Below are 10,728 nucleotides of genomic sequence, written 5' to 3'. Positions count from 1 at the left end.
TGCTGCCTGAGGCAAAGGACAAGATGGCCCCTGCCATGCCATATACAGAAAATGAGTGGAATGGCAGTTGAATCTTGCAGCAGGTTAGTTTAAGGGGGCATATGACAGGCCTGTGGTACACATAGCTTTGATCACCAGCAGAATGGAATATCCAGGGGGTCAAGAGAAGGGAAGGGAATGGAGGGCGAAGCTGCTGCTGCTGCTGCTGCTGCTGCTGCCGCCTTCCAGCATCTGTTGCCTGAGGCAATTGCTCCACTCTTCCTAATGGTAGAGCCAGCCATACCCACCTGACATCTGCAGTGTTAAGTGTATGGCTGCAAAGGAGCGATTGGGAGCCTTAAAGCACACTCCCAACAGTTGCTTAGAAAGTGATGCTTGCTGTCAGCACCAGTCAGCTAAATGGTCTGACAGCAAGCCCTGGTGGGATCAGCTGCACTACGGCATTTGCAATCCACAACCACATTTTTCTTGCACTCGTGTGCCAACCCTGTGTGGACCTAATGAACCTCCTGTTTTCACTGATTGCTTGTAGGGGTGGAGGCGTTGACAGGCATCTGGCAAATCACCATGCATCACTGGTGAAGTACTTTCAGTCTGGAGAGTCACAAACTGTTGAGGCCTGTTTTATTGCAGGCAACGTGATCGGCTTTCCTGATTTCTGCAACCAGGAGGACTCGGCTCTATGGTGTCAATATCCCAGCTTGAACTACCTGCAGTTGCTTCATACCACCAGTAGTAGTGCTATTGAGTACAGGTAGTGGGAAATATGCCTGTTTGGCAGTACTCACAGTTCAACTTTTGACGGTGTCTTACAACCCCTGACAAGTAGGAGAGCACCATGGCAGGTTATTATATTGTGAAAAGCTAGGCAGTAAATATTGATTTTCAGATTTGGCTTGTAATTAAGAACCTTGATAATAAAACCTTGCATTTAATAGCATCTTCCAACCCACAAGAGCCTGAATGTTATAGAGTGTAAACAGCAATCACTTCACCCGTCATTAAATAAACAAATGCAGTTACCTTTGTCATCACAGGCGGATGCCTAACAGTATTGCTCAGAGTGAGGAACAAATACACCACTTCACAGACCAACAAAGACCTCTGCAGGCACAAACATTGTACAAATAGCAGGTAATCTGCTTTCATTTATATTTTGTGCTTCTTTGGCAGGTAGTCAAAACATTACAAATAAACTTGTCCAAGGAGAGGGGACACAAAAATCCAGATAATGGGAAATACAGAAAACTGGAAAGATGTGTGAACTTCAAAAAACAAACAAACCCTGAAGCTCACCCTGAGAGCCAGTGTGGTGTAGTGGTTAAGAGTGGTAGACTCGTAATCTGGTGAACCGGGTTCACGTCTCCGCTCCTCCACATGCAGCTGCTGGGTGACCTTGGGCCAGTCACACTTCTCTGAAGTCTCTCAGCCCCACTCACCTCACAGTGTGTTTGTTGTGGGGGAGGAAGGGAAAGGAGAATGTTAGCCGCTTTGAGACTCCTTCAGGTCATGATAAAGCGGGATATCAAATCCAAACTCCTCCTCCTCCTCCTCCTCCTCCTCCTCCTCCTCTTCTTCTTCTTCTTCTTCACAGCTTAAATTTGAACACATGAACTATGCTATGGTTTGGTTGCACCCAGATAGCAGCAGCCTGCCCCTTGTATGATTTATTGATCTCCAAATATAGCAAAGTTATATAGGGAGTTGTGCACATGAATAGCTGGACAAGGTGTGTTTGCAGGATCAAACATCACCCGTGACAACATCCTGGCCCTCTAGGTCTCTGGTTAAGGAGCTCTTGGAAGGACAGTAGCCAAAAAAAATCCCCGTATGCTAATAGAATCAAGGCAACATCCTACCGGCTAGTCCTGAAACCCACCCACCAAGAGCCAAGCACCCTTCTAATGAGGAAAAGAACACTCCTTTTGTTCACCTGGAAATTCCTGCTTTTAGTTGCCAACATGTAATTCTGTGAGGGAATAGGAATCTAACAACCCTCACAACCTTTAAACTACAGCTCCCAAGAATCTTTGGGAGAAGCCATGGCTGTTTAAAGTGTCCTGATACTGCTTTAAATATATAGTGCAGGTGGGACCTTAATCTAGGAGAAAACCCCACAGAGGATGGTTGGATTTGCTTCTGAACTTGCATAGGATTAATGGGGTTGGATGACAGAAGAGTAACAAGGGCAGCCCAGGAACTTCTCCGACAGCAGCCGATTGTCATTTGTCTTCGCCTCTTCCTGTCAGCTCCTGCTCCTCTTTGCAACTCAGCTATTAAATTTAGAAATAAATTTATTCATTTGATTGCTCATCAGAGATGCCCACAGGAGAGAAAAAATGTGTTCAGCTTAATAAACCTTGTTAGCAGGAAGGAAGGAGAGAGCGTTTAATTAATGTCATTAATGTTTGTAAGCACTTTGAAGATTAAAAAGGCCACAAGAGCCAAGGGTGAAATTCTGGCCTTAGAAGTTGATGGAAGCCAGCAGCAGAGCTTGCTTTTAATTTATGGTGATGTTCCTTAAGACTCACGCCTCAGGGTGAAGGAATGTCTAAACCAGCAGTGTCTTCAACAGCAGCGGGGAGGGTTGATTTGGGGCTGTTGCTTTCTTTTAAAAAAAGAAGTAGTAGTTAATTAATAAATAAATATTGTCTGGTTTTGGTGTCCAGGTGATAAGACTTCCCAAGTAGCCCAAGAATTTAGACTTTTGAGGGTTGCCAGTGGTGTTGTCAAGCAGAAATGGGCAAATTACAAAGTCACATGATGACTATTCAGAAATTTCTTATGTTAACCCACTTCCCTCGATGAAACTCTGAATTATGTTATTGCACCACCCAATCAAGCAGCCTGTGGAGTATCTCCTCTGGGTTCATTCTCTTTATTGCTTTTTGCAGATGTTTTATGTGGTTTTCGTCCGCACATTTCCTTTTGGATGAGGGATCTAAATGGACAGTGCTGTCTGCCTTCCTCAAGCAGTTTCCTCTCCCAAAGCAAGCAGCATCTACTGGGGAATCCCACAAAGCTTCTGGACCTGTTTATCTTGGCAGGTTAGGTGGAACATCTTCCAGGCAACTGATGCCAACTGATTGTGAATCATGGTCAATAAGCAGCAGAGTAGGCAAAAGATGATGACTGCTGTTTCAGAGCAAAGTGGTATGGAGGTTTTGCGGACTCCACATGGTTCTCTTCTATTAGGAGACTGCATAATAGCCTTTGCATGCCTCATGCTGGAGTCTGGTTGTAGAGTACGCCTAAACAAAAACCCCACACATGCGAGAAGAAAAATACCTTGTGCAGACATGATCCAAAAATAGACGGAGGTGTAAAGACCTGATATGCCCCAAAGCAGCAGCAAAAGAACTTGTTTTAAAACTGGGAAAGAAAACAAATGGGCTTTAAAAATCTCTCTGACATTACAGCATGGCTCACTACAATGCAATTGGCATTGTGTGTGTATGTGTGCGCACACGTGTGTGTGCGCTTGTGTGCTTATTCCCTAAGATGCATCCCTGAGAGGCACATACTGTATCTTCTCCTCTCTGCGTTAGGCTATTAAATAATTAGTTGCCAAAGTTGAAAATGTCAGCATATGGAAATTAGCTAATAGCTATTCTCATCTGCATACCTGTCCTCCCTTGGAAACACTCGCACGTTCTCAAAAGGCCTCAGCCAGAGGCTAAGGCAGCTTTAAGTAAGTGGGAAGATGAATGCACATGTCGAGGAGGGCAAGGAGTCAAAGAATGCATTTTAATGAGAAAACGTGAGGTAGGAAACTTGAGAAAGGATGTGTGCTGGGGCCCCTGCTTGGCCATTGCCAACACTCTGGGTGTGGGGAGCTCTGTAAAAGCAATGCAAGTGCAATGGACAGAGGTACCGTGGAACAAGTGTGTGCATCCATGAAAACCTGGTGATTTACACCCATATTTCACAAAGTAGTGTTTCTGGTAGTTCAAACACCGCACAGTCACTGAAAGCTCTAGCTCATTTACCTTCTGCTCATAACCTTACTAGCCCTACCAGACGTTCTTCACATTGCCCCATGGCTCGCCATCATTGCCCTGACACCCTCCATATGTTGGGAAGGTGAACTTTGGCAGCAGGAAGCCTTCTCTGCTTCTGAAGGTGCCCCGCACAATTTAGATCCCTGGAAGATCAGGAAGGCTGAATTATGCAGATACTTTTTATCCCAGAACCTTACGTCCTGAGTCAGGATGTAGCAAGCAAGAGGAAGTTTGGGTGGGTGGAGCCAAGGGAAGATGCAGTGGGTGTGGCTTGGCAGGATAGGTGGGGTCTTGAGGCACCCTCAGAGGGGTCTGGCTAGCCACTGTGGGGTGCAGTGCTGAACTAGATGGAGACTAGCAGTCTCCCCAGGATATAACTTACATGACAGAGGTGAAGTCTAAAGGACAAATGCTCAACCTGCTTTGGGATAATCTTAATTGTTTTGTTATTGGGTTGTTATTTTTCTTTTAATTATATATTTTGTAGTTTTATATTTTGGTTTTGTTCCGTCAACCGCCCTGAGATCTCTGGGTATAGGGCAGTACAGTGGTACCTCGGGTTACATACACTTCAGGTTACATACGCTTCAGGTTACAGACTCTGCTAACCCAGAAATAGTACCTTGGGGTAAGAACTTTGCTTCAGGATGAGAACAGAAATCGTGCTCCGGCAGCGCAGCAGCAGTAGCAGGCCCCATTAGCTAAGGTGGTGCTTCAGGTTAAGAACAGACCTCCGGAACAAATTAAGTACTTAACCCGATGTAATGGTTATAAGGGGTTACTTGTGCGTAAGTTGCCGTTACTTTCGGCTAGATTGCCTGGCTAACCATGCCTCGGCTGACAGCCCTTCACTCTGTGGCCGTTCAGTCGCTTGCAGAATCCGTCAGTGGGCGTTTCTTGAACCTCTTCCAGCATAGAAGTTGTTTGACGCCAAGTCTCCGCCTACTCTCCCTGCGCGGAACTCTTCTGCACAAGGAAGGAGTGGGCAGGGGTGTGCCCGTGCTCTCTCCACTAGTTTCGGGCGAAGAGTCTTGGAGACCCCTCTCTGAATCCTCCATCTCCCTCCCTTCTCTGCTGGTGTTGCGCTGAATTCCTTCCCCTCTGCTGGTCCCCTCTCTTGCATCGCTCGGGAGCCTTGCCTCCACCTCTCGCTCCGATGTCAGTTCCCTGACACCCGAGGTACCGCAGTATATAAATTCAACAAAACAAAACAAATACTGTACAGGCAGGTCAGGAACGAGCCCTTTGAGTGCTTCAGTGCACAAATCCTAGAGCCTTAATAAAACAAATACCAAATTGCCATCTTACAGATAAAAACAAAATGGTGGTTGCATGAATCTCCCCCTTAAGATGTCAGTTTGGTATGATGGATGCTTGGGATGATAATCTTCAGGACCCCATCCAGTGTTGCTCTCAGAAAACAGCACTTTGAATTGGCCCAGAATTTTGTGCACAAGTGCATTTGATACCCACATTTGGTTACTTATGCCTGCACTTTGTGCAGAACAGCGGTATACCAGATCAGACAAATTTCACTCCACTCCGTAGGTGAAACCCATCCCCAATGGGCATAGTAGGCAAAGAAATAGATTTCTCTAGTTCATATGATTTGGAAGTCAGCTGCTTGCCTAAACTCGGCATTGGGCATTATCTGCAAATTCTGTTTGTACAGTCATAAAACAATACGGACGGCTCCAGTCAGGTCCCATCTGCGCTATACATTTAAAGGGGAATATAGGTCTCCTAGCAACTCTTGGCACCCATAACAAACTACAGTTCCTATGATTCTTTGGGAGAAATCATGACCATTTAAAGAGGCGTGATACTGCCACCTGCCCAGATTTTAACTTGTCTGAATTAATTTTAAGACTTTTTTTAATTAATTGATGTCTGTTTTTATGCATAGTGTGTTGTTTTTATGATGTTAGCCGCTCTGAGCCCGGCCTCGGCCAGGGAGGGTGGGATACAAATAAAAGTATTATTATTATTATTATTATTATTATTATTATATGTATACTGCAGATGGGGTCTCAAATGAGCCTGGGCTCCCTATATTTTTCTTGCTGAGCAGCTGTGCCATGGATTTGTTTTGTATTTTTCTGGTTCAAGTGGCTTGTTTTTCTCTGCTTCCTTGCCCATGGAACACCCACTGTTCATCTGGGTATAAGAATCCAAAATGGGTAACCGCTCACACATGTCACTTGAAAACTCCCTCGCAAAACCCATCTCACGTTGCCTTTCTCACTCCAGGGCTGGCTGTATAAAGAGTCAACACACACTGACAACAGGAAAAAGGTCCCTTTCTTCTCCCTCTGTCTGCTCTCTTGTGGACCTAAAAAGGCCACACACACACCCATCAGTGCTACAGGGAAGGAATCTGCAATCCACTAAACAACACAAGATGTTGTGGGTCATGTAGCTTTGCCCTTAAGTGCTGCTTTGGTTTTGGTGTTAAACGTAGCCAGCGAGGAGATCAGGAACCCGGCATGCTGGTTGTGTGAGGGGGGGTTTTATATTAAAAAACCTTTTGCCTGTACTGTGAGCCTTCTCTTGAATGGGTCCCTGTGGCTGCAGGCTAAATTGCCAAAGCAGCCCTCTTCATCAAGGCTAGCCTAGCTCAACAGGCAACGCAGGCAGTCAAAACTGCAGAATTCAAGAGGTGTTGACTAACTAGAATTATGCTTGGAAAGGAGTACTCATGGTCTTATAACCATTTTCTCCAAGTCCAACCCGCTTCTCCTCACTCCATTTATTTAGGGACTGGGGGAAAGTGGCTGTAGTTGGGGAAACCACCACAATTGTCACCACATACAGCATGGACAACATGATGCCCACAGACACAGCATGTTAGTGTACCCAGTAGAATAGGTTGTCACATGTGCTTGGTTGTGCAGTGTATGTATGTGTGGTGCCCACAACAGTTTCTCCAGTTTCCAAATGTGCCCATGCACTCGAAAAGGGTTGGTGACCTTGGCCTACAGCATTGTGTGTTAAGAACACAAGGCTCCAGATGCCATGCACTTGTATGACTTCCAAGAGGATCTCTGTTCAGACGCATGCCACTGTCCACATCCTGCCCAACTAATCAACTGCATAGAATCACTGGGTTATTATGGGAATTGGTCCAGCCCCCTCACCTAGGTAAAGGAAAAGGTAAAGGACCCCAGTCAAAGGCAACTATGGGGTTGCGGCTCTCATCTTGCTTTCAGGCCGAGGGAGCCGGCATTTGTCCACAGACAGCTTTCCAGGTCATGTGGCCAGCATGACTAAACCACTTCTGGAGCAACAAAACACTGATGGAAACCAGAGCGCCCAGAAACATAGTTTACGTTCCCGCCACAGTGGTACCTATTTATCTACTTGCACTGGTGTGCTTTCAAACTGCTAGGTTGGCAGGAGCTGGGACAGAGCAACAGGAGCTCACCCTGTTGCAGGGATTCGAACCACCGACCTTCTGATTGGCAAGCCCAAGAGGCTCAGTGGTTTAGACCTTCACCTACAAGGATGCAGTCCTCTTCTCTCTCCCCCCCCCCCCCGAAAATCTGTGAAGCGTTTTGAAGCCTTTCACAGAGTGGTGTGTGAAAAAGCGCAGAAAAGGGTTTAATGAAGGGTGAAAATGTTCTTCATGGCAACCCAAAGGGACAGACCTACTCACAGAAATCTGAGAAGTACGCCTTGACAAAGCAGTCTTGTTTTCTGTTTTTATGTTGTTAGCCCTTAATGAAAGAAAAGTGGATTGTAAACTTTAAAAATCCAAAACATTATCCTCTTCTTGTTGATATGGAGACGAGGCCAAGATGACAGCAGCTTGCCTAAGGACACTTTGTGAGCTTGTGACACAGGCCAGGTTTCAGCCAGGGATTTTCTGGCTCATACTTGAGGCTCATAGCCACAATTTCCCAGTCACTGCTTCTCAGTGAAGAAGGAATTGCCTTTCTCCGCAGAGCAACTTAACCACAACTTCAAAGAAATCTGCCTGTGAAAGGAATTCTTGAACACTTAAAAGAGTCACATGCCTGCCACCGCTCACATGATTTGAAATCCGGGAGGGAAAACACGACTGTTTTGCCAGATTTATCAAATGTATCACACACACACACCCTTTCAAGGTCCCTTCAAATGGGTATTGTCATTCAGCTGGAATTTTAGGGAATGATTAAACAAAATCAGGTCATCCATCAGCCCCTTGATATTTTAAGAACAAATGTGTGTGCTTTTTTAAGGACAAAAAAAAAAAGAAATCTCCTTTGGTACTGTAAGGCTGCAGCCGGACAGTGAACTTTTGATAATGGCTCCCTCTTGTGATAAAATTGCTATATTGCAAAGGCCACCCAACATGAAGGTTCTACAGAAGAAGAAATATCAGCTGTGTGTGTTTTGTTTCCATTTGCCCTGTGTTGTCCTAGAACAGCCCCTCTATGGTCCTCTGCCAGTCTTCTGTAGTTCTCCATTACCCACACAAAGATGTAGGAATTAATTTTCCTACAAGTCGATGCCAACAGGACCCAGAATTTGATCACAGTACAGCTAAAGTGACTGTATGCCACCTCAAGGTAGCCAGCCAACCATATTGCTATTGCACAACATCACCAAATTAAAAACAGTAACGTGATGAAGACTGCAATGAGGTAGCCCATAACACAAGCTCAGAGTGGACTGGAATGAATGAGTGCTCTCCTGTGTACCCACAAGATGAGAACATGCACAGCATCATCCAGTATGATGGTTCATCCTGAGATGTCTCCCCTATAAAGAGCAGTGTGAAACAGGGCTGTGTTCTCACCCCAACTCTATTTGGCACCTTCTTCCTGTTGCTCTCCATGCCTTCAAGGAGCAATGAGGGTCTGTTCAACTTGGCACGTCTCCATGGCAAGACAAGTGCAGCAGGTTCTTATCCAAGAGATGCTGTTTTGCAGATGACGCAGCCTCGACACCACACTCCAAGAAAGCTCCACAAAGACTCATCAGCCATTTTGCCCAAGCCTGCATGGAATTCGGCCTTCCCATCAGACTGACAAAGGCCAACATCCTGGGTCAGGATGTTGCCAGCACTCTATGCATCAGCACTTGGTGACCACATGCTTGAAGTGGTAGGTGATTTTATCTACCTGGGCTCCATCGTAACCAGCAACTTCTCCATCAACACCGAGCTGGACAAGCGTATTGGCAAGGCAGCTACAACAATGGCTCACATCTCCAAAAGGGTATGGAAAAACATGATGCTAATGATCAGTGCCAAGATAAAAGTCTACCAGGCTTGGAGCATTGAGCACACTGCTTTATGCAAGCAAGCCGTGAGCAACTTGCAACCACCAAAAACGACACCTTAGTGCCTTCCATATACGCTGCATCAGGAAGATTTTGGGCATTGCATGGCAGGACAGTTTCAAACAAAGTGCTCTCCCAAGCCCAGATTCCCAGCATGTTTGCACTCCTATCTCAGTGATGCGTAGACGCACTGGCTTGGGTCATGTCCACAGAATGGAAGATGGCAGGGGGCTTCACCCTGCCGGACCTAAAGTTGTACTATGAAGCCGCAGCCTTTTGCTGGCTAAAAGACTGGCTACTTCTCGAAGACACTGATGTATTGGATTTGGAAGGGTTTAACAATGCTTTTGGTTGGCATGCATATCTATGGTACGATAAGGTTAAGATCAATAAGGTCTTCAAGAACCATATTGTCAGGAAAGCAGTTTTTAATGTCTGGACAAAATACAAAGACTTACTGGAAAATAAAACTCCGAGGTGGCTTTCACCTCTGGAAGCTAAGGCCCGAAAAAGACCCAATATGGAGGCCAAATGGCCAAAATATTGGGAAATATTAGAAAAAGACGGAGACAATTGGAAATTGCAGAGTTTGGAGAAAATGAAGGATAAAGTGCGAGACTGGTTACATTACGCTCAGATTAAAGAAGATTATAAAAATGACAAAAAGGTAGGGTTCCAGGTGGAGAAATCGAAGTTGGAAACAGAACTGTTAGAACCAAAAACTAAGGTATTATCAAGAATGTATAACTTGCTGCTGAAATGGAATACACAAGACGAAATGGTTAAATCGGTTATGATAAAGTGGGCTCAGGATATTGGGCATAATATTATGTTTGAGGACTGGGAAAGGTTGTGGACCACCGGGCTGAACTTCACTGCATGTAACGCTTTGAAGGAAAATGTAATGAAAATGATATATAGATGGTACATGACCCCAGTTAAACTTGCCAAAATATACCATTTGTCTGATAATAAATGTTGGAAATGTAAAGAACATGAAGGAACATTCTTTCACCTCTGGTGGACTTGCCCTAGAGTGAAGGCCTTCTGGGAAATGATATATAATGAGTTGAAAAAGGTATTTAAGTATACCTTCACTAAGAAACCAGAGGCCTTCCTTCTGGGCATTGTCGGCCAGAAGGTGTTAAAGAAGGACCGAACATTTTTTATGTATGCAACAACGGCAGCAAGGATACTTATCGCTAAGAGTTGGAAAACTCAAGATCTACCCACACTGGAAGAGTGGCAGATGCAGCTGATGGACTATATGCAACTGGCCGAGATGACTGGTAGAATTCGAGACCTGGGAGAAGAGAGGGTTGAAGAAGACTGGAAGAAATTCAAGATTTATCTACAAAAGTATTGTAATTTGGTCGAATGCTAAGAAGGATGCTAGATCATAAATAATTGCCTACCATTGAATTAGATTTGAATTTGACGATAAGTGAGATTGAGGGAA

The sequence above is a fragment of the Podarcis cretensis genome (assembly GCF_951804945.1).
Source record: "Podarcis cretensis genome assembly, chromosome: 3".
Lineage (NCBI taxonomy): Eukaryota > Metazoa > Chordata > Lepidosauria > Squamata > Lacertidae > Podarcis > Podarcis cretensis.
Note: the sequence above shows the minus strand (reverse complement) of the source record.